This window comes from Lissotriton vulgaris, chromosome 4_1 (genome assembly GCF_964263255.1).
Source record: "Lissotriton vulgaris chromosome 4_1, aLisVul1.2, whole genome shotgun sequence".
NCBI classification, from domain to species: domain Eukaryota; kingdom Metazoa; phylum Chordata; class Amphibia; order Caudata; family Salamandridae; genus Lissotriton; species Lissotriton vulgaris.
Window position 1 is genome coordinate 338,381,746 of NC_141691.1, and position 24,865 is coordinate 338,406,610.

Below are 24,865 nucleotides of genomic sequence, written 5' to 3' on the forward strand. Positions count from 1 at the left end.
CTCTGCATGTGTACATTTGCAACTACACTAAGACAGAGATCTTCTCACGGATGGAATGCGCCATTTCTGTGCAGAGATCTCTGCCTAGCTTTAGACTTGAGTCTCTTGACCTTCAAATGAGAGGAAGAAGATTTCTACAACCACATTTATGGTCTTAAAGTTACAAATAGTAACTTCCGGCTGTTGTGGAGATCTTCACCACTGAGGCAGATTCCTTCATTTAAAAAGTGATATGGAAAATGAATTTGTTTCAAGAATGAAAAACAAATGAATTCGTATTAATTTAACTATAACAATATAAAAACTTTCTCTTCAACTAGGCCTATTACACTAAGAAGACACAGCACACCAGTTCAAAAGCTTTGCATTCCATTTAATTATATTTTAAATTAATTTCTTATATTTAAATTTCTTAATTAATTTATAATGATTGCAGTGTTAAATCCCTCTTCTTATAGTTTCAGGTGTATTTCATGGATTTATGTTAGTTTTTAAAAAAAATCTATTTAATTTAAGTGTGTTACCATTTAAATTAAATGCTATTAAAATGTAATAACATACAAATATTTTAAAATACATTCATAATAATATATGAGTTATTTTAATTCATTTTATGTGTGTTCCTATATGTTGTTAGTGATATTTCCTGCCTCTATTGAACTTGATGGTAGTGTGTTCCAGTCCTACGGGTTGACCATGTTTGGTGTTTGACTTACTCCAAGGCTTGAATGAAGTATATTTAAACCTATTTTGTCATTAGTAATAATGTAGCCGAAGTAGGAGTATATTTTGTGAATTTAACTTGTGGTTTGTTCTGTATTGGCATGTTCATCTCTGAACCCCTCCTTTAATTTTTCAAAATCCTACCCATCTATTAGTAATGATTCCCCATTTTTCCACCACTCCTACTTAAGCTTCCCACACTTACTACTAAAACCTATACCTTTGTGTGTGCAGACCTCTGCAGTCATGGCAGAGATTACTACAAAAAAGCTAAGTGGTGTGAAGGAGGAGATCTTTGTCCAGAGGTTTGTGAATTACACTTTGGAGTAGTAAAGTAGTACTATTTACATACTCCAAAATGGAATTCGTGAATAGGGTCCAATATTCTCAATTATGGACTAAAATCTTCAGACAGTACAATATTCTGGAAATAGTGGCTAGTAATGTCAAAATATTTTATAGTGATGGTGGACTCTGATGCATCACAAGTACAGAATCTTGCTAAATCCAACCATTCCCTTTTTTTATTTTTTTATTTTTATTGACAACACAGCAATGGAAAAAGGAGAACAAAATAATTCCGAAAGGAAGACTAAACATAACAGCGCTGTAGCAGAATGGGTAGATACATAATCGCTGCAATAAGTAAAAGAAAGAAAGAAGGGTACAAGAACAACAATGCAAAAACAATGAAATAGTCAGATGATACAATCTTGTGATCACATAATCAAATAAATTCAAACGAATTCAAACAATGTAAGCAGTACGGGAGATATATCCCTTAGGAAAGAAGAATAGACAAAAGAAAAGATTCAACTGAAATACAAGACCATTTACATAAAATTACCCCAGATTTTTTCAAATTTCCTTAGGGACCGGACACCTCTTAGCTTAGTCAAAGCCGCCTCCATAGAATGTATTTCATTGACCAATGACCACCACTCCATAATATGAGGGGGTTGCGGGGAAATCCAGGCACAAGCAATAGTTAATTTAGCACATGATAGTAAAATAGTGATTAGGGCCTGCTGGGGTAGAGGTACGGGATGTATATCTAATAATACTGTTAGAGCGGACAAGAGTGGTGGTTTACCCAGTTTCATTTTCAAAACCTTATCCAAAGCAGCCCAGAACTCTTTTAACACCGGACAGGAAAACAGCATATGTTCTAAATCAGCCCCAGCTAAATCACATTAAGGGCATTTAGTGCGTTCACTAAATGATACATTTTGGACCATTTAGATATTACTTCAGGTGTATAATATAGCAGACAGGTGGTTTTAAATTGTTGTAGCCTTAAGCTCGATGATTGAACGGAATTATTCAGATTGGAAAGAGATTTAGCAATCTGTTTAGATGTTATATTACGTCCCATCTTCGAGCTCCATTTCTCAGCTAGTTTACTACAATCCCCTGTCTTATAAGTATTGAGGCACTTATAACCTTCACTTATTAGGGATTTCGTCTTTGATGAGTAAAACAATCCCAAATGTCAGAATCTGAAATTTCTAGAATTCTCATCTTGTGTATCAAAAAATCATGAATTTGAATGTACTGAAACCTCATTGTGTCGGTCTGTTTATATAAGTTTTTAAGTGCCCCAAAATCTAAAAAGGCCTGAGAACCATAAAGGTCCACCAATGTTGTAATTCCATAAGCAGATCATATACTTGCCCTACCATCATTAAAAATTCCAGGAAGACCCGGATTTCCCCAAAGCCGTAATCTAGCATGAAAAAATGAAGTTACAAAAGGTCAAAATATTAAACCAAATGTTCGCAGTATCTCGAACAGTCTTAAATTTGACCCTTTTGTAGTGATTTGGGTCATTTAGCCTTAAGAGGAACATTCTGGAGTCTGAGTTTAACATAATGGTATGAAAAAAGGAATGAGTGTCAGAATTCAACTGAGAGCGTAAACGGCCTATAACGGTAGCCCAATAGTATAATTTAAAGTCTGGGAAATTAAGTACCCCTGGTGTCTAGTGAACCCTTAAGTAGCGTCAAGCATCTACGCACCTTCCTGTAACCCGAAATGAAACTGCTAAATAACCCGTCAAGTTTCTTAAAAAAGGAATTGTTAAGCGCAAGAGGTATAGAATGAAATAAATAAAGGAATTTAGGAAGCACTTTCATTTTAATCAGATTAATTCTACTGATGATGTTGAGAGGGAGTTTATGCCATTTTTTAAGTAACAAAGCTGTTGATTTTAATAGAACATCATAATTAATTGAAATAACATCCCAGATTTTAGATGAGATTTTGACCCCTAGATAGTTGGCAGCCTTACAGATTCCGTTGATAGTAACCTGTGGTTTATAGTTCACTACAATTTGTGTTTTTGTAATATTTAATTTGTAGGTTTGTGAATTACACTTTGGAGTAGTAAAGTAGTACTATTTACATACTCCAAAATGGAATTCGTGAATAGGGTCCAATATTCTCAATTATGGACTAAAATCTTCAGACAGTACAATATTCTGGAAATAGTGGCTAGTAATGTCAAAATATTTTATAGTGATGGTGGACTCTGATGCATCACAAGTACAGAATCTTGCTAAATCCAACCATTCCCTTTTTTTATTTTTTTATTTTTATTGACAACACAGCAATGGAAAAAGGAGAACAAAATAATTCCGAAAGGAAGACTAAACATAACAGCGCTGTAGCAGAATGGGTAGATACGTAATCGCTGCAATAAGTAAAAGAAAGAAAGAAGGGTACAAGAACAACAATGCAAAAACAATGAAATAGTCAGATGATACAATCTTGTGATCACATAATCAAATAAATTCAAACGAATTCAAACAATGTAAGCAGTACGGGAGATATATCCCTTAGGAAAGAAGAATAGACAAAAGAAAAGATTCAACTGAAATACAAGACCATTTACATAAAATTACCCCAGATTTTTTCAAATTTCCTTAGGGACCGGACACCTCTTAGCTTAGTCAAAGCCGCCTCCATAGAATCTATTTCATTGACCAATGACCACCACTCCATAATATGAGGGGGTTGCGGGGAAATCCAGGCACAAGCAATAGTTAATTTAGCACATGATAGTAAAATAGTGATTAGGGCCTGCTGGGGTAGAGGTACGGGATGTACATCTAATAATACTGTTAGAGCGGACAAGAGTGGTGGTTTACCCAGTTTCATTTTCAAAACCTTATCCAAAGCAGCCCAGAACTCTTTTAACACCGGACAGGAAAACAGCATATGTTCTAAATCAGCCCCAGCTAAATCACATTAAGGGCATTTAGTGCGTTCACTAAATTATACATTTTGGACCATTTAGATATTACTTCAGGTGTATAATATAGCAGACAGGTGGTTTTAAATTGTTGTAGCCTTAAGCTCGATGATTGAACGGAATTATTCAGATTGGAAAGAGATTTAGCAATCTGTTTAGATGTTATATTACGTCCCATCTTCGAGCTCCATTTCTCAGCTAGTTTACTACAATCCCCTGTCTTATAAGTATTGAGGCACTTATAACCTTCACTTATTAGGGATTTCGTCTTTGATGAGTAAAACAATCCCAAATGTCAGAATCTGAAATTTCTAGAATTCTCATCTTGTGTATCAAAAAATCATGAATTTGAATGTACTGAAACCTCATTGTGTCGGTCTGTTTATATAAGTTTTTAAGTGCCCCAAAATCTAAAAAGGCCTGAGAACCATAAAGGTCCACCAATGTTGTAATTCCATAAGCAGATCATATACTTGCCCTACCATCATTAAAAATTCCAGGAAGACCCGGATTTCCCCAAAGCCGTAATCTAGCATGAAAAAATGAAGTGTTACAAAAGGTCAAAATATTAAACCAAATTTTCGCAGTATCTCGAACAGTCTTAAATTTGACCCTTTTGTAGTAATTTGGGTCATTTAGCCTTAAGAGGAACATTCTGGAGTCTGAGTTTAACATAATGGTATGAAAAAAGGAATGAGTGTCAGAATTCAACAGAGAGCGTAAACGGCCTATAACGGTAGCCCAATAGTATAATTTAAAGTCTGGGAAATTAAGTACCCCTGGTGTCTAGTGAACCCTTAAGTAGCGTCAAGCATCTACGCACCTTCCTGTAACCCGAAATGAAACTGCTAAATAACCCGTCAAGTTTCTTAAAAAAGGAATTGTTAAGCGCAAGAGGTATAGAATGAAATAAATAAAGGAATTTAGGAAGCACTTTCATTTTAATCAGATTAATTCTACTGATGATGTTTAGAGGGAGTTTATGCCATTTTTTAAGTAACAAAGCTGTTGATTTTAATAGAACATCATAATTAATTGAAATAACATCCCAGATTTTAGATGAGATTTTGACCCCTAGATAGTTGGCAGCCTTACAGATTCCGTTGATAGTAACCTGTGGTTTATAGTTCACTACAATTTGTGTTTTTGTAATATTTAATTTGTATCCTGAGACTACTCCGAATCTGCTGGCCTCTTTAGTAATACCCTCTAGTGCTTCTACAACGTCTGTAGAGTAGATAGCGATATCATCCGCATAAGCGGTAATTTTCAGAGAATGAGATCCAGACCTAAATGGTACAATTCGAGATTGTAACTGAAGAGCAGAAAGAAAAGGTTCCATTGATAGAGCAAACAGCAGGGGTGATAAGGGACACCCCTGCCGGGTGCCCCTCGAGATAGCAAAAATTGGAGAAATCAGCCCAGCCTAACTAACACTTGCTGCGGGTCTATCGTATAAGGCTCTTAACCAACTTATAAAGTGACCCCTGATTCCGACGAAGGACAAGACAGACCAGAGATAGTCCCACCCCACTCGGTCAAATACTTTCTCAGCATCAAGTAAAATCATACCGAGTGGGGTGGACTTAGTCTCCGCTATGTCAAAAGCAGTTATAGCTGTGTTTATATGGGCCGTAGTATCCCTACCTATTACAAATCCATGTTGTTGGAAATTTACTATTTTAGGGATAAGTGGAGCCAGTCGATTTGCTACAATTTTTTGCGAAAACCTTGGCATCGGTGTTGATTTGTGAGATGGGTCTATAAGACCCACACTCATCTGCTAGCTTGCCTTTTTTCAAAAAGAAAACCATTTATCGCAATATTCCAGGAACCAGGGGCCTTACCGCTTTCCCCTATAGATTGAATTATCAGGGGGAAAAGGGGCATTAATTCCTCAATTCACAATTCGACTGGAATGGTATCCTCCCCGGCTGCTTTCCCCGGTGGTAGTGAGAGGATAGCTTGTCTGATCTCTAACGAGGTAATCTCTTCAGATAATTGATCAAATCCAGATGTGTTGTATTTCTCTTTAATGTTACTATCCAGGTAGTCTTGGATCTTCTCTATGCTAGGTTGATTCTCCGGAGTATATAATGTATTATAAAATTCCGCAAATTGGGCCCATATCTGTGCAGACTGATCGTATATAATATTATTGGAGCCCCCAATACATTTAATCAGGGTATATGCCCTATCATCCGCAACTTTATAAGCCAGTATTATCCCAATTTTATCTCCACCCTCGTAGTGGGAAATTTTCCATTTATGTAACTTGGCACTACTCTTCTCAATAAAAGTTGTTTTTAAGTTGGATTTTAAACGCCCTAGTGTTAATCCAAGTTCAACTAAATTAGGAGAACCAGTTCATAAGGCATCTGCCAAAAGCAGTTCTTGGGCTAGAATGTTGGATATCAGCTTTGTATTAGCATTGCGGCGTTCTGAGTTTTGCCTGAGGACAAATTGTTGCATGAACCCTCTAATGCTGACCTTGCAAGCATCCCATACAATTATGCAAGAAGTCGAATTAAGATTGAATTTGATAAATTCACAAAGATGTGATTTAAGCTGTGCTATGTATTCTACGTCAACCAATAAGTGACGGGGGAAGGAAAACACTCTGGGGGCCTCTTGAGCTTGCAAGTTATTGAATGTAAGTAAAATAGGATTATGGTCCGTGGTGACCCGAGGGCAGATCTCCATGAAACTAGTATATATTATGTTGTCTGAGGCCCAAGCCATATCTATACCGGAGCATAATTTGTGTGGCGATGAGTAATACGTATAACCGTGTGCTTTAGGATAGATGGAACGCCAAATATCCCTAATGTTATGTATCCTGCCAATTTCCAAAATAGCGGTCCGAACTTTGCGAATACGCTGGAAAGCACCCTGTCTAGTAGTATCTAGCTGATAATCCATAATACAATTAAAATCCCCCATAAGAACTAATTCCCCCTCCCATCCCAAAAGTTCTGTATTAACTTGGTCCAATACATAGTCTTCATCAGTATTTGATCTATAGATCACACAAAATACATATTTATAATTTCCCATAGATACTTGCGCAATGCCCACTGACCGTTTTTGTCTGAGTTAGTTTTAAGTGTTTCTGCCCGGATTCGCTTATCTTTGAGAATGGCCACTCCTCTGTTTGATGCCTGTAGCGTGGAGCTGATTATAACATCATACCCAAGTTGACTAAGTAGCTTCCTATCCTTAAAAGCAATATGCGTCTCTGATAAAAAAACAAATGTGGATCAAACAGTCTAAGCCCTTCAGAGACAAGTCATCTTTTATTCTTGTCGTTCAATCCTGCGACGTTCCAAGCCAAACATTTTAGCTTATACATTTCAAAGCATTAAATATACCAATTCTGACATTCTGCTCAATACATAAACAAATATAGCCGCTTCCCGTCATATTCAATAATATATCATGTAGTGTTGTTTTTTTAAAGTTTACCCCCTAGGACCACCACCCCCCCAGAGGAGCCACCCCCCCACCCCTCCCCCCTATCCCTCTCCCTTCTTTGAGAGGGGACCCCCCCTGAAACCTGCTGCAGCTGGAAAGGCAGCTACAGAGAGAGACAGCCTGGAGACTACCTACCGCCCCCCTATTTTTCCTAATGTAGACAAGAAGAGAGAAAAGGGGGAAAAAAATGAAGAGAAGAAAAAAGGGAAGAGAGAAGGAAGCAGGAAAAAAAAAAAGAAAATTCTAGCCCAGACTCCCTAAAACCCCGTGTGTGAGTCTGTGCTTAAGCCTTCAATAAAAAAGGGAGTAAAAGCAGAGCGTTAACATTAAACATTAACCAAATTTAGATAACGCGATCTCTGCTTCCTTCTCATCCGTGAAAAAATAAGTGTGATTCCCTTTAATAACCTTGAGACGAGCCGGCTCTTGTAAGAACACTTGTCCACCTATGAAATGAAATGAAATAAAAAGGGGTTTTATTAAGCGCAGCAGCTGCCCTGAGGCGTCCAGGCGCTAAGAACTAGGGTGTTGCCTTCCAGTGAGTCGGTCCGGAGATTATTCTAGCTTAGTTAAAAAGAAATGTTTTGAGCTGTTTACGGAAGCTCAGCAGATTGGGATTAGATCTTAAGTGGAGAAGGAGTGTGTTCCATAATTTGGATGCATTGTAGGAGAAAGACCGGCCTCCAGCTCTAGATCTCTGGATCCGGGGGACTTTCGCCAAAAAGGCGTGGAATGAACGGAGTTGTTTGTTGGGTTGGTAGGGAGAGATCAGAGAGTGACTGATTTCTGGACCAGATTTCCAATATACTTGGTGGGCAATGCACATAGATTTAAATTTGACTCTTTCCCTAACAGGTGGCCAGTGTAAAGCTCTCAACCCAGGCTTTATCGGGATTCTACGTGGAATTCCAAGCAGTGTGCGTGCTGCACAATTCTGAATCCGCTGAAGTTTTTGAAGACTGTACTCAGGCGCCCCAAGGTACAGGGCATTACTGAAGTCAAGGCGGGATTGGATTAGGCCCTACATGATTATCTGCTTGGCCTCAAAAGGAAGAAGCAGGAGGATTTTTTCATCATCCTAATGAGGCCAAAGCAGGTCGCTGACAATTTAGTTGCTTGTGTATTGAAAGTCAATGATTTGTCCAACCATACCCCAAGGGTCTTTATGTTGTCTTTGGGAGTGGGGGGTACGCCCAAGCTCATCGGCCATAACAGCTTCAGGGTGGAGGGGGCTGAGGAGCCAAGGAGCATAAGCTATGGATTTAAAGGGGTCAATGAGTTTCCTTAACTTCCACCTCCTATCCATGGCAGCTTTACTCAGATCCGAACGCACAAAAAGGGACAAATTATCAATAGTGACTGGGGAATTGGGACGTGCTTTCAGGGAAACTGCCTGTCATAAAAGGAAATTGCCAAAATGAATTAAAATAGGCCTGGGAAATTTACTTTCCCTGTTCCTTAAAACTAAAGGAAGGCGATGGGCCCTCTGAACCTGAGAGTCCTAATCCCAGTCCGTTAAGTCCGGAAGGCCTTGGGCAATAACTTGACAAGGTAGGCCTGTGGGTCTGATCCTTCCACACCTTCAGGAATGCCAAAAAGTCTCAAGTTCGATCGCCGTTGGTGATTTTCTAGATCTTCCACCTTCAGCTGTAACGCTGTAATCTGGGCATCATGTTGACTCAGGGTGAATTCAGTACGGGCGGAGCCCTCCTCAATGTGTACCACCCTCTGTTGGAGCTCATCGATATCCTGTGACATCCCCCCTAGTTTAGAAGTCATCTCTGATAAAGAGTTCTGCAATTTGTTATTGTCCTCCCACAGCTGTAAAAAATGATCTTGAGCCCCCAAAAGATGATTAGTTAGGGTTTTCAGTATAATATCAAGGGGAGAAATAGCAGAATCAAGTTCTCCGGGAATATCTCGCCGTGAGATTGTGATAGCTGTATCAGAGATAGCTGTATCAGAGATCGCACTTGATGTTGAAGAGATTAAGGGAGATGGGCCCGGAGGGATTGAAGGTGCTGTAGAAATGTTATATCTTGAGGTAGATTCAATAAGCTGCTGGTGAAGGGCTAGAGATAAGTTCGGGATCAGCAGGAGGAAAAGGCAGTGCAATCATCGGAGCTAAAGGGATAGTATTTGTGGGAAGTTGAAGATTAATACTATTATTCCCAATGCCCTTGGGTGAAGGGCCCTTTAACGCCGGAGAATGGCTTTTCGGGAACTCGAATACCGGTGGACTTGTGCCCGACAACCGAAGAGTCATATTTTTTACCAGCCCCTTGGCCTGTATCCATTTCCTGTGGGGGCTTTTTTCTGTGAGAATATCCTTTTTCGGGGCAGAGGCAGAGATTATGATTGGAAGACCCTCAGTGGTACCAGCTCTCCCTTTCTTGTTCTTCGACTTGGCCTTAGATTTTGCTTTTTCCCTGCGAGTGGCCAAAAACTTGGCAGTATCTAGGGAAGGGCGGTGGTGGAATTGACAGTTTCCTCATCGTCGGCCTCGACATCCACCTCCTCATATTCCTCGTTGGAACCCTCTCCACCCCCTTCCTCAACCCCCTTGGAAGGGGAAACAGAAATATCTTTGCTGATCAAAGTGACTCCTGTAGCTGCTAGCCCCAAACTTGTTACCTCCGGGGTCCTGCCAGAGTCAATATCAATGTCATCCTCAGACCCACTGGGATTAATCTTACCCCCAGCAGATGCAGCATCTTGAGAGCCCCCAGATGGATTAATCATAGCTTCTTCCTGCGTCTGCACAACGGAAGGACCAGCAGTTGAGGTAGAAAAAAGTGCGGTGCCCAGTGAAGCCACTGCTGAGGTAACATTGTTGCTACCGGAATCCATAAGAGCTACTTTGTTACTATTGTTGCCTGTGTTCATGCCGCTATTGCTATCAGACTCCGCCATGGTTAAACTGCCTCCTGCGCTGCCCATGAGAGACCCAGAAAGCTCTCTCTTGCCCTCCCCGTTAAGTGGCATAATACCGTTAATAGGGAGAACAGGAGGGCGCAAGAGTGGCTTACCGGCTCCAGGTGGCACCACGGGCAGACTCATTATATTCGTTGCGGAATAAGGTTGAGAAACCGCCAGGACAGCCAGGGAAGCTGAGGCAGCCACAGCGGGTGTAGGAGCCGGAGGAGCCAGTGGAGCCGCCGCGGACTCCACAGCCGCGGCTTTTGGTAACACGCGTGGTTCTTGGTACATTCTTCCGGGCCATTCTCTCCTGTGAGCCACGATCAGTCACCTCAGTGGACACAGTCAATCCGCCGAATGAGGCGGACACCTGGAATAGCCTTCCAAGCCGTACCAGCAGCCCCGATGAGCCGAGCGCCGCTCTGCGGGCCAACTGCGGAATCGTATGCCTCAGAGACTGTGAGGGAATGTAAGCCCGGCAAAACCACAGCATTCGTCACCCTCCGGACCGCCAAAAACTCTGCTGAAGCCCTGGAACCGCAGCGGATCACCATGCTGCAGCCCCGAGGATAGGCGGACCCACCTGCCCAGTCCAGGTCAGTTTATCCGGTTAATGTTTTTTTCCCCCTTTTTCTAAAATCGTCGGCACCAAGCGGGCTGAAACATTCTATCCTCCGCTTACTTTTCTCCCTTCTTGAAATTGCTGAGTGGCGTGAAATGGTGAGAGCTCCTGGCAAGGCTGCTGCTCTACGGCGTCCTCACTCCGCCATCTTGGACAACCATTCCTTAGTCTATAGATCCAACCATTCCCGCACAATTAGAATTAGAATCACCATATCAAATCAGACCACCCTGTAGGAATTTTTCATGAGGTATTCCCTGAAAGACATCTTTCTTACTGCTCTTCTACAACCTATATACATGCCGGCTAGAACTGTTAATAGATGGGTAGACCACAAAAATTTTAATGTACATCACCTAGACCTACCTCCACCGAAACCTCAAAGCTAGGAACCTACTCAGCATCATGAACAGCCTGGTGTTCATTGTTACCAAAATAAAAATGTTGCCACTTGTGAGAGCCCAAAGAATGTTCCGATTCATATGGCCTCACAAGGAGGAAGAGGAAGAGCAGCGTTAGCAGTCGGCAGACAGGTGTCCCAGAGCAGGTGCAGGAGCTACAGCAGGAGTGCAGTGGAGTGGAGCGAAGCGAGCCGAGAGTTGGCGCAGGGAAGAATCGGGGTCGAGCGGAGGTGGTGGGGTTCAGGACGGGGTTGAGCAGGTTGGTGTGGCTCCCCTGCCCCCTGCGTCGTCTGCTCCCCTCTTTGCTCCCCCGCTCTTCACCTCAGCAATTCCGCTGCTTGTGCCTGCTCTCCGCAGCCCGCAGACCGCAGCTGCAGCCCGTAGCCCGCTGCTCCCCGCCCACAGGTGTATCAAAAGGGGCAGCGTGGTGCCCAAACAGCAGGGGCAAGCAAACAAGCGAGCAAGCCGGGCGGCCGGCAGCACAGAGCCGCACTGAGTCAATCCAGTATGGGACGGGAGAGAGGAGAGCCGAGCCTCAGTTTATTAGCGGCCGCAGCAGTAGGCGGCAGGGAGAGCCCGGGAACCGCCAGCCCTGCAGGGTTCTCGGGCAGAAGGACAAAGAGCAGCCGAGCAACTCGGGGAGCAGTGCACCTTCGCTTAGGGGGGTCAAAACCAGGGGAGTAAGGGGTCCCAATGCACTCCCCATGAGACCTCCAAAAGTGCTCCAAGTGAAGTTGCCGGTGATGGCGGAAAGGCCATAAGAGAACTGCATTGTGGTCTCCCAAGCCACTTACAATACAGAGTGAGCAACAGTGGCCACTGGAGCAATAGGTGCTACAAAGAGCGCATACATCTTAAACACCCCGCAACCCTTCAGTCCATTGGCCTATAGGCCTTCAACAAACTTACACAAAATTTACCATCCTTAACCGAGATCTGAGATCTGTGCAGGGGGGCCGTGAGGTGGGAGGTGGAGGGAGAAAAGGGAGAAAAGGGAGAAAAGGGAAGGGTGCAGGCTCATCATATAGGATCACCAAACATCTTTACTCCCTCACCAGTATGAGATCTGGGAGAGTCAGAACAGACCCCATAATCAAGCGGAAAAAAGAAACCACCAATATTGCATTAATATGAGCGAAGGAACAATTGATACCTCAGATGAAGACCTAGCAGACGTGCAAGACAAAATTGTCAGGGCTTCCCCCGCCAAGACGTCACAGCCAATCTCACTCCTAAATAACTCCAAGATCACAGACTTTCTAATTTTACCCATAACATGGGCGTCGTCAGATCCGCAAGCAGATAAATTACATTGCCATCAGCACCAAAAGATTGTCAGTGGGCTCGTTACCGCAAGTTTCGCAGCCCCAGAGCAACACCTCAAGAGAGATCAGTCAAAGCTTAGGGAAAAATCCCATTAAAACGTTCAATAAATTGACAGTGAAAGCACAAATAAATACAAAGGAAACAGCAAACAACGGTAATGCCCACAAAGTGCCCTGTGCTGAACGTTCGGAGGTTCCGGGTACAATAACACCAAACGCGCCAGAGAATCGTCGTTCATTAAGTCTGGGCTCATACTTTGGCGCCATTGCACCTGATCATGTGGCTGACCACGTGGCTGACAATCCACCAGTCCTAAGAATGGACATCAAGGACAAATTGGACAAGAACTCTACAGACAAAGAAATCGCAGAATGGCACCAAGGCGAAGAGATGACAGCCAACGCTCACATACACCCAAAAAGTTCATCAAGCACAGAGGACTTAAGGCTGAAACACCATCAAAATGCCCTCCAGGTTCAGAAACACAGGAAATACCTGACCGCTCAAGAGTAGGCAGTCTCCCAATACACCACGTGGAAAACAATCAACCTTTGAATGGCCCGTCTGGGCTTTTTCCCCTCCATTACATCATTTCTTCACCAATCAAAACAACCAGCCCAAAAGGCCCTGATCCCAAGAAAACAATGGATAATCAAACACCCACTTCAGGAACAGGTCAGGGCGGAGACCCACTAGATTCAGTTCGGATCAAACTAGGGGATAAAGCCGGGTCCAGTCCCCAAACTGGCCGCCATCAAATCAACAATCTTCAACCAGCACTGGCTCCACTGTGGCCGCCATTCATAAGTATCATGGAAACTATCTCCTCAGCACTACTTCAACAATCCAAAAAATTGGAGTTACAGATAGATCTTCTACAAATTCTGGCATCCCACGTGGTGGGTATAGACAGAAAGATACTAGAGCTAAATTCTCTCATAGAACGGGTACAGAAAGACCCGCACACAATGTATCATGAATAAAGTGTTTTGAAACAATGAACCAACTTAGAGGTCTTCCGACTATTTTAACTGACATTTTGGAGGAAGTACAAACCAAATCAAAGGAGCGTCATAAGATCACTGAAAATCCCGGTATAGATAATCTTCCCGAACACTTGACAAGCACACTCAGAGTGGACTCAAGTGGGGACTCAATGGAAGGCAGCCTAACAAAGCAAACATCCACCGCCCAGATAGCAATCACCGAAAACACCTCATTTCAACACAAAAGCACTGACGACCCATTCAACCCAGGGAGAGAAGACAACTAACGGGCAACAAAAACAAACTAAACCTCTAACAAAACGAGAATGCAAGAGACTGAGGAAAGCCAGACAAAATAAGCCCCAAGGCAAAAAAACAACAGCACTGTCCATCAGTCACCTGAACCCAGACCCCCAACGGTCAGCAACTCAAAAACAAACCAGACCTTACCAACAACATCACAAGGAACGAATGGAAAAGAGTCAAGCAATAAAGACCAGGTAGAGCAAGAGGAAATTTGGCAGGATCCCACTCTACCTCTGCCCAGACAGTTACATCAACTGAACATCCCAGCCGCCACAACCCACAACAAGATTATACAAAAATGCAACCGGTGGTCTGCTCACCGGTACAGAAGCCACAAGCAGAACAAAAAAGTATCTTGCACTACTTTACAAAAATGGGCAAGGTGCAAAAAGAAAATTCTTCGGCTATTGAGCTGCAACAAAGTGCCTCCACACAAGGCCCGGAGCACTCAAGACTTCACCACCCGTGTTTAACACCGAACCTGCTGCTCAGCCCACCTCTTTAAATCAGGGCTAATCAGACAAGATGTCCAAAAAAAACAATCAAACCAAGCACAGGGATCATAAGGAAGAGACTGATTCAGCCTACCCAGTTGGCTCATTAAAACACGAAAAAATTCTGCACTATTGCTCCAGGGGGAAGCATGACATCCTCAATCGGAGCGGTATTCTAAAACTAACCAATTTGATTGAAACTCTGAGACATGTGAACTCAAACCATATAGAAAGTATTGAATTTAAGCCAATCTCAAGCACAAATGGGAGAGAAATGACAGTGGCAACATGGAGGGACCCCAGGGTAGCCAAAGAATTCTGGCAACAAAGAGAAGAATTCGCAAAATGGGGAATCGAAATCAAACCTGTAGCATTAGAAAGATACCCGGGCCCGTTATCCTTGCTGGCAGAGGAAAGATCACAACCAGATTGTGGAATTCTTTGGGGGGCAGTTGGTTACTCGGACAGCAACACGGAAGGATGGACCAATTTACGTATCATTCATCAAGGCTCTCCAGAAGGAACCAGGGAGAGCCGGAAAATTCTACCACCAACGCCAAGCCCCGCGGTTTATATGACAGAGGAAGCATGAAAACCAACCTTGAAAGTATGTTCATGGAATATAAACGGATTGGGGGCAAAACAAAAGACGCTGATTTATTAGCTTTCCTAAAAGAAATTGACATCATTCTACTCCAAGAGACCTAGTCAACTACATCCGATAACATAGACGGCTTCAAGGAAATCCAACAACTCACCATTAAAAGAGGCCTTTTAGGTAGGACCGCCGGAGGCCTATCGATTTATTTGAACACCAGCATTCCTTGGTCCTATGTTACCATTGACACAGGTCAAACATGGATCTAGTGCATCAAAATCAAGCTACCGTCAGACCCTAGCCCAGGACCGCAGGGTGCTCAAGAGGCTCGGTCTTTGATCATCTGTAACATCTACATACATCCGGAATCAAAGAAGAAATCAGAGAAAATCTTGACCCTGAAAGCACTCGTAAAATCTATACAATCCATTTACCCACAGGCAGGGCTGGTCCTGTCTGGTGATCTGAACATGTTTTTACTACAAAAGGATCACGCACAAAACATTAAACAAAACAAATGGAAGGGTAAAACCATTCCTCCAATAATATCAAACCATCGGAAAAAGGACAAGTATGGCCTGCAGTGTGCCCTAATGTTTGCAGACATTGGAATGATCCCTTTGAATGGCCGTTTTCCGCAAGACCAGCCAGCATCCCCAACCAGAATTGCCAAACAGGCTCAAGCGGTTCTTGACTACACCATAGTGGACCTAGAGGTACTACAAACAATCGTTACCTACAGAATAATCCACAAATTGGAGAGCGACCATAGTCTGCAATCAATCGAGCTCAGTTATCAACCCACAAGGGCACCAGCATGTAAAGACGTGATTGAATCTTCGAGTCTCTATAATCTTAAACGATTGGTAGGGAATGGAAGGAACGTTGAAGAAATTATGACACATGTGAAAAAAGTACATGTAGAAGTCACTGGGATGAGCCCTTTAGAATATCAGAAAAATTGGGAAAAGATGATATCAAGCCTATCTGACAGTTTTGGTCATCAAACTCATATCAACAAAGGAAAATCAAGCAAAATTCTCCAGGCGCCTCTGGGTTCAATAGCATGTAAAAAAAGAATTTAAAACCGAGAAATCAGAAAGCTATTAGGAAAAGACAAGACTAAGTGCGATGATTCCAAGCAACAAATCCATAACTTAAGGCAAAAATACAAAAAAGACGTTTGGTTAGAAAAGTCAAAACACCTCACACAAATTTGGCAACAACTGCTAGAATCCAGTAACTCTAATAACAACAGGAAATAATTTTGGGCAGAAATCAACAAGGTAGCAAATGGAGCGGCCCAGGCCTTCAATGCAAATATATTACAGGAAGACTGGATCCTACACTTAGAGCAAACTCAAAAGAATAAATTCCATGCATGGACTCCAGACCATCTATCCAACCAACAAAATGAAAAGCAAGACGCAGAATAAAATGTTGATGATGACTGGATCACGTCATCCCAAGTACAAATGGCCCTAAGAAAACTGAGGTCAAAAGGGGCACCAGGTCCAAATGGTTTGCCAAACGGACTGTTCAAACACGACCAACTCTTCTGGGCTGATTACCTAACCCCATTGTACAACAACGCCTTCCAAACAGGAAGCATACTCCCATCATGGAGAGGGAGCATCTTGCATCCAATCTTTAAAGCAGGGGTAAGCACAGACCCATCGAACTACAGGCTGATTGCTCTCATTGATGTGGAAGCCAAAACATACGCATCAAAACTCTTGAGAGCACTGGAAGACTCTGTCAGCTCGAACAAGGTTCTTCCAATCACCCAGACGGTGTTTAGACCTGGAACCAATACGTCATGCAATCTGCTCGCGTTAAACCTTCTTGTCAACAGAGCAAAGGAAAAGACAACAAAACTGTACACCTGCTTTGTCGATTTAAAAGCGGCGTTCGACACAGTACCAAGGGAGATCCTATGGCAAAAGATGGCCAATTGGGGAATACCACCGAAGTTGCTACGGGCCATTACAAACCTATATACATCAACCTGGGTTAAGATAAAGATAGGCAATGGTGACAGAACAACAGCAAAAATCCCCACCCACGTCGGCCTTAAGCAGGGATGTGTATTGGCCCCTACCCTTTTCAACATCTTCATTGCGGACCTTGATAAGTGTATCTCGGAGATACAAAGTGACCCTCCACAGCTAGCCCATCACAAAATATGGACCATACTGTACGCAGATGATATCGTACTTTGCAGCCAGACCCCTTTGGGTCTACAACGTTCCATCACAAGGTTGCACGCATACATCAGCGCACACGGGTTGCAATTTAACTCTAATAAAACGAAGATCGTCTGCTTCTCATCTCGGCCAAGGCGGCAATCATTCAAATGGCATATTGCAGCCAACACCATAGAGCAAAGCCTCTCTTACAAGTACCTGGGAGTAGTCGTCGACTCAAGGTAGGCATTAAAAGAACATCAACAGTACAGAAAAGCCCAGCCTAACAAACTTCAGTTTGCTCTAAATTTACTAAAAACAATACTGAAATGTCCATCCAACGTACACCTACTGAAGGTGATAGCGGCAAAGTTTCTACCATCCCTTACGTACGGTTCTGAGTTATATAGAGGCAAAGACGCTAACTTTCTGAATCAACAACAGTCAGAGCTGTTCAAATACATCTTTCGGATGCCAAGGTTTGCATCACAAGCGCAAGTATGCCTTGAATTTGGGTTACTAAATCAGCACCCAGTCAGGCAAGCTGCCATACTGAAAATGTGTTGGAAACAAAGAGCAGCACAAGAGGACACGCTGATGGGTCTTTGTTGGACTGAAATAAACAACCAAACAAATGTAATTAAAGCATGGAAATCAGCATTTGAAAAAGCACTGATAAACCTTAACATGCAAGAGGCATGGAACACCAATTTCACCTTCGAGGCTTTTAAAAAAGTAGCAAATGCTGCAGCAAAACAAAAATCCTGGATGATAGACAAAGCCGCACTAGCAAAGAAAAAACACAGCTGGATGGTGCTCGCCACATATGAGAGATGTGCCCCGCAACCTTATTTAGTCACCCACATAACTGCTTCCACCCAACAAATGTTTGTAAGAATACGGCTGGGAACTTACGTTTCTAAAGATCAGATCCCTGCATGGAAGCAAACATGGCCGACATCACTCTGCAGACTCTGTGGCCAATCAGATGAAACACTGATTCACATTTTGTGCATTTGTCCATCTTTGACCAATTTGAGATGCTATTATCTATTGTATATATTTTGTTTATTTCAAATCAGATCATGTCGGTCCGCTGTCATGTTAGCAATGAACAGTCACCAGCTGCAGACAGCTTGTAGGGCCACCAGATTTTTACAGGAGGCAAACATCTTAATATTGAAAACTGAAAAAATGGAGTCAATCGGCACTAATTTGAAGCTCTGAAGTGTAATGAACAGCAATATTGCTTTTTTAAAAAAAATAATAAGGTCATCATGGAATGTAAACGTACTTTTATTCAATGCCAGTTTGAATATTTTTTTAATTGTAACAAAATTGTAAAGGTTTTGATTAATCATACACAATAAATTATTTTACTTTACTTTGCTATGGCCTCACACCAGTGGAACAGTTGATTGAGGAAAATGTGAGGAGCCAAAGAACCATTTTTATCTCAGATCAATCATTCATCACACTATCATTAAAAGCAACATTGTCATTGAGTCCAGATCGAAACTAACTGGATGAGCAAGGACGTAGCTTCATTTGGTTGGAAAACCCCCAAATACATTTTTTGTTGGTCTTGGTCTGGCAGAGTCAGTCGAATCAGCTGTCTGCAGCAACAGTGAAACCAAGTCACTGTTGCAGCAGAGTAGGGGGGAGATGGACGAGCCAAGCCAGACGAAGTCAAAGTTCAAATATCATGCAAAAATATGATTAGGTTGCTTAAAAAAAGTGTATTCCTTTAACATGCGCATGTATTTCACTTAAGTACTTCATATTTTATTGCTGCATTGACAGACATTTATTAAACATAAACTGAAATATTCATGCCACCCTGTGCAGACGACAATGCCACCAGTGAAATCAAAGGCAAGTCACTTGTTATGTGTACCCCATATGTGGTCTAAATTCTTATTATAGATGGAGCAACATTATAGTGTTCTATATCAAAGGCAATAGGTTTTTGTACAGCGCACTTCCTGAAGTTTTTATTTATGATAAAGAAAAAAAGGCTCCTTGATAAAAAAGTATCTGTATGGGATTACACAATTTGTTCTTGCAGGAAGGCAAAGACTGACCCATCTCTTCTGGTTTTACATTGTTCAATTCATCTATTAGATGGGCTTCTCTGTCTCACACCAGGTTTACATCGAAAGGCTATTGCTTTGTTGTTAATTTTTTACATTTGAGGTTAGAACATCTTGGCAAGCACGATGCACATGAAATCTCAGCTTGTTTTGGTTTCAATGGTCCAGAGTGAGGTATCTAGCTTGAGATTTCAGTACCTCACCTACTCTAAGACTGGACCTGGAATTGCAGAGTGACTTATGAAGATTTGTGGGATGCCCAGGCAGGGTCATGGGTATGCATAAGATATGGCCCCTGTCCTTCAGTCACTGCATGTTAGACCTGGCATTCTTGGTGTGGTTCCCCTGTCTTTTTGCCTCTACCTCCCACAGTCTTGTCTGTGTGCTGGACTTAGTTTTTGCTGGTTTATGTACTATGGGCACTTTACTACTGCTGATCAGAGCTAAAGTGCAAGTGCTCCCTGTGTAAATTGGGATTATGATTGATTATCCATGATTTGCATATTTGGTTGACTGGTAAGTGTGAAACAGGAGCCCATATTACTATCGATGCCCAGGCTGCTGGCGCAAGTCGCCTCTTAGTTCCCATTCTGAATAGTTACCAAATAAAGAGACGGGCGCTGGGAGCAGGAATCACAAGAACAGAATTTATTTCTCATGAGGAGAGCCTGTCATTTCGGACACGAAACACAGTGTCTTTCAGGAGGTGCTCTAACAAGTGAGCTGAGACTCTGTCTTTTATACTTTACAAAACACTGGGCATTACAATCACGATATTGTGAAACAAGGAAAAGACATCCCCATAATCCTCGTGCCAATCCTACCCCACATGTGTTCACAATAGGGACCCTTGACCTGCTGATAAGAGGGGAGGGCAATCACGCAGCTGAGTGTTCCGTCAACTGTTTAGGATGTGTGCGCCTGATCATGGCCCAGGGGGTGGGGTGGCCAGGATCAATAGTGGGTCCTTTGAAGAGGAGTGACTTCATACAATAAGGGGCAGTAAATGGTATCTCCTGGCTCAGGCGATGGCCTCGGACATGTGTGGTCAGTCGGACTCGGGGGAAGGGGTCATCAAAGGAGTGGTATTCATGCCGCGTGGACAATCGAGCGCGGAGGGAAGGCTTGTCAACAGAGGGGCATTCATGGAAGGAAAGGAGGTGTTGGTCAGGCACGGCCGTGACTCCCAAGGACAGGGCCTTGCAGAAGAAGAAGGTTTATGACTTGCTCGTGTGAGGAGAAGGGAGGGGGAGCCAGGGTAGACACAAGGGCAGAGTCGCGTAGAGAGAGAGATCTTATGACCCGTACATGAGGGAGAGGGGGCAGTCAGGTGCAACTGGGGAGGGCTATGTCAGCTGAGGAGAAGGATGCCTCTTTAAGAGAAAATGGGGGGTTTGCGTGGGTCAAGCAGAAGGGCTGCCTTTCATGGCAGGGTCGCGCAAAGGGAGAGGGTTTCCTGGTTTATGTATGTGAGAGAGAGGGGAGGGTTTCAAATACACGCAGAAGGGAAGCCGGTGATTCTAATCTTAGGCGGGCGAAAAGGCCAGGGTGCCTAAAATGGCTGTCATGTACACATGGGTACAGAACTTTGCTGGCAGTGGGATGTAGTTAATGCTTTACGGTATTCATGGTACGCGCAGGGAGGGGAGTGGGAAAAGGGAAATGAACGTTGCTTATGTACATCAATATTTCAAATTTTCTACAGTCGCCCCTTTTTACATAGCAGAAGTTCATTTTCGTAATCGATGATGGTACATATAAACAGGCACGGTCGCAGAATTAGCATTGTCGATATTAGCATATGGCATATAATCATGGACAGTTGATGTGTTTGGCAGAATGCAGCACATAGGAGATTGCATTTGTCAAGTTCCTATAGTTTCAAAGCATTACATAGCATAAATGTTTCTGACTTAAAAAAAAATGTGACCAATGAACACTTTGACCAAGTAGTTGAGGGCGGAATCTAGTTCAATACACAAGATCTCTTCGTCACAGTGTCTTTTTAGTAGTGAGCCATCACTGGTAGGCTCTAGTCCGTGTACTTTCGTTGGCGCTGTTGAGCACCGGCGGTGGAGCTATAGGTCCAGCTCGGATTTATCCTTACGCGTTGCAGGGTGCAGTCAGTCCTCTGCTGTTAGACCACAGTCCTGTTCCCTAAACAATCCGTTTAGCGGCGCCTTACGCTCGGCACCTATATCTCCGTGGCAACACCCTATTCCCACTTGAATGCAGTTCTTCCTTTTGGCAATAAGTCACGTGGAAAAGAGGGCGTGTGTTGTTCAAATAGTCGATAGGAGAGAGAGAGAGAGAGCGGAGTTGGGTCAGAGTTCCTGGGACACACAAAAGGGACCAAGGGAGCAAAGGATAACAAGCAGGCAGGCCCATCAATCGGGCCAAAGAAGGGGGACGGAGACTCCAGGCACACGTGGGTTAGCAGACGGAGGGCTTCAGGTCGGCCCGTCATTTCTCATTTTCCACGTTGAAATTGCTGTCTCGTCCCGTATCTTGTTGCTCTGCAGCTCCACCTTTGGTCGAGGTCACATGTGTCTCAAGACCTGCAGCCAGGCTGTACGTCACATCCGACCCTTCTCCTCCGGTGATCGTGAATCTTTGAATAGGTACAAAACAAGTTTTTTTAGAGAACTGGCAGAAGAAGACATCTATGCATGTGAATTCCTCCCTCAATTCTACGCATTTGGGAGATACGCTCATCGGTCACAGTCAAAGGTCTATTACCAAGCAGTGCATATGTCAGCATTCCTACTGAGTTCATGTCAAGTTTATTCATCATCCTATTTATAACTCAAGTGAGGATAAATAAGATTCCCATCAACTGTGCATTTCATCATATTCAACATTTCGGAGCATTTCCCTTCAAGGCTGGCTAACCTTTTCAAACAGGGCGGGGGCGCTATCATCGAGAGCCAGGGTAAAACAGGTTTCTCTCGAGGGACGACAGTTACTCATGGTCATCATATTTATATCCGGGATAGCAGCTGGGGTCAATCAAGTGAGGCGGGGATGCTTCGGTTATTCGTGCTTGGGTGCAAAGGGGATGGGACAATCTGGGCATTGGGGGCCAGTCTGGACATTGACGTTTGTCTCTAACAATGATAAAAATAGGGTGCCATTGACATATAGTTCCCTTTTTAGGAGGGCCAGATTAGGGGACCTTAGTCGTCTCACCTGTCCTTTCTTTCTTAGCCAATTCGAGTTCATTCATTTTGTAGAAAGGAGAGGTAGTAATATGGCAAATCATAATCAATTTTAGTTTCGGTCAATTTTTCTGAACACCTTCGCGTTCAATAAGTATCCAATCAGACTGGTGCCAGTGAGGCACTATTTTACCATACAAAGGAAGAGGAAATAGGGAGACTCCCATAGAGAGTGAGAGCCGTCCGTAATCTAAACGAGCCATTTGGTACACGTATGACATGTAGAGAGAGAGAGATAGAGAGAGAGAGAGAGAGAGAGAGAGACGTGTACGAAAATAGGTCATTTAGTGCGTTCACAACACAGAACAGCAGAGGTCAGGTAACACGCAAATACAGACAGAGGGAAGACATAAATCCGCACATTACATACACACAAACTCAGACAAGGAAGACAGCACATGTATTACATATATATATAAGACATTCACGACAAAACAGAAAACAACAGGTGGCCAACAAAATCCATATTATATCCTACGTATCTTTACTATCCTATTTATCTACGTGCTTAGCTCTTTTTACCCTTCCCTCCTTTTCCCTCTCGCTTGTTATCTCTGTGAATGTTCTCAAGTGCCAATACTTACACCTCGGTTAGTCGATCAGAAATTAACCTGGTCACGCTATTTACCCATGGTTGGATCTTAAACCATTTTTCAGTTTCTTCCTTTGGTGGGAGGTTCTCCAGGCTGAGGCAACGGCAAGTATGGATCGGGAGAACAGTCGGACAGCTTGGCTGTATCTATAAGAGTGTGAGAAGGGGGGCAGTGCATTTTGAACATCAGCAACATTTCTAACTTCCCAGACGGGTGGTGCCGTGGTAACCCTTACCCACACACTTTTCTTTGTCCTTTCCCTACCTAGTCAAACGTCTAGTTACATTATCTAATGTGTTATTTCTAGTCAATTTTCGTCATACAGTACCCGTCAAGTTTCTATGTCAGTCCATCCTCCCAGTCGCTATGTTCTAAGGAGGAACAGTCATGTTTAAGTCTACGTCTTTTTTTAAAAAAAACTTATCGTCATAAGGACTATGCACATATTCCCTCCTTCCCTTTTCGTCGGTGGTTCGACCATCGCTCTCCCACACTTCAGCCGACGTTCTGACGTGACCTGCAGAAGGGAGGAGAAAGAAGGGGTGGGGGGCAGCATTCAAAGCACATCAGCATGCAGTAGTCCGAAAATGTTTTTACCTACCATATACTCGACCTATCTCCACGTACTGCATTTCTTTACCATCTCCGCATTTAAGCCCAGAGGGACCAGTAATGTCAGATAGATAATCATTGACGATCTGCGTATCTACATGAGTTACTTGGTCGCAACCCCTTTTGTTGGGTGCAAGGGTGGCGGTCAGGTGGCATTTCTGTGGTGTCGTTCTTAAGGGCGTCTAAAACACTTTTCCGGCTGCCTGTGACACATAATGTAGCTGCTAAATATCTGGTCCTTTTTAACCTTCCGCTTTCATCATATTTATTCTTCGCTCACAGTAGCAAAACATCCAAAACTCATTAGTGCAACCGCTACAACCATGCTTTCTTTTTCAAAATACTTTTAATAAAAAGTGTTGGTGTATAAATACAGGCCTACAACCCAGTGGACCGGCCACGGAGCAGGTTGAAACTGTACATAAGAAGAACGAAGTTGGTGGCAGTTCATTGCATAAAGTGCAGCAGTGCAATAAAATCGTATTAAACTTCCCTACAGAGCAAGCATGATGCATGTCAAGAATTCAGTTTTTCAATTGGTTCATTAATTCATTATCCAAATGCTCATTCGCTGTCTAAATTACACCAATTCATTTTCCAAATCATAATTAGTACCCACCCTAAATCAGTTCTTTGTCCAAACACATGATCAATATCTGTATTGCTTTCTTCTCTAAGCACATAATCACTATCCATCTTATCAACTTTCATTGTCCAAAAATGCACACGTATCTCAGGGCATCAAGATTCGAGCAATCCGGGTGAACAGGGAGTTTGAAAGTTTTGTTTCGTGTATCGGCGCCATTTTGGGCGTGGTCAGGCTGGTTCCAACATAGTCAGAATGTCTCCAATGACTCGTGGTTGGACCAGAATCTTCCGTTGGTAGTTCAAAAAGTTTTGCACAATGTGGTAACAGTCTAACATCAGTCAAAGAGTGGGGAGGGCAGCAATAATTTTCCTACCGGGTCATTCTGGTGTTCCCCCGGAACTGAACAAGTCTGTGCCGTGGCTGTATTTTAGCCATTTCCAAACCGAGGCTGGCGTCGGCAGGAGTGCGTCGA

General features: G+C 43.1%; 1 protein-coding gene across 1 annotated transcript in view; it reads left to right on the top strand.

Moving 5' to 3' along the window:
* Positions 1-24,865, top strand: part of FRMD7 (FERM domain containing 7) — a 443,576-nt gene that overhangs the window by 209,444 nt on the left and 209,267 nt on the right. The window lies entirely within an intron of this gene.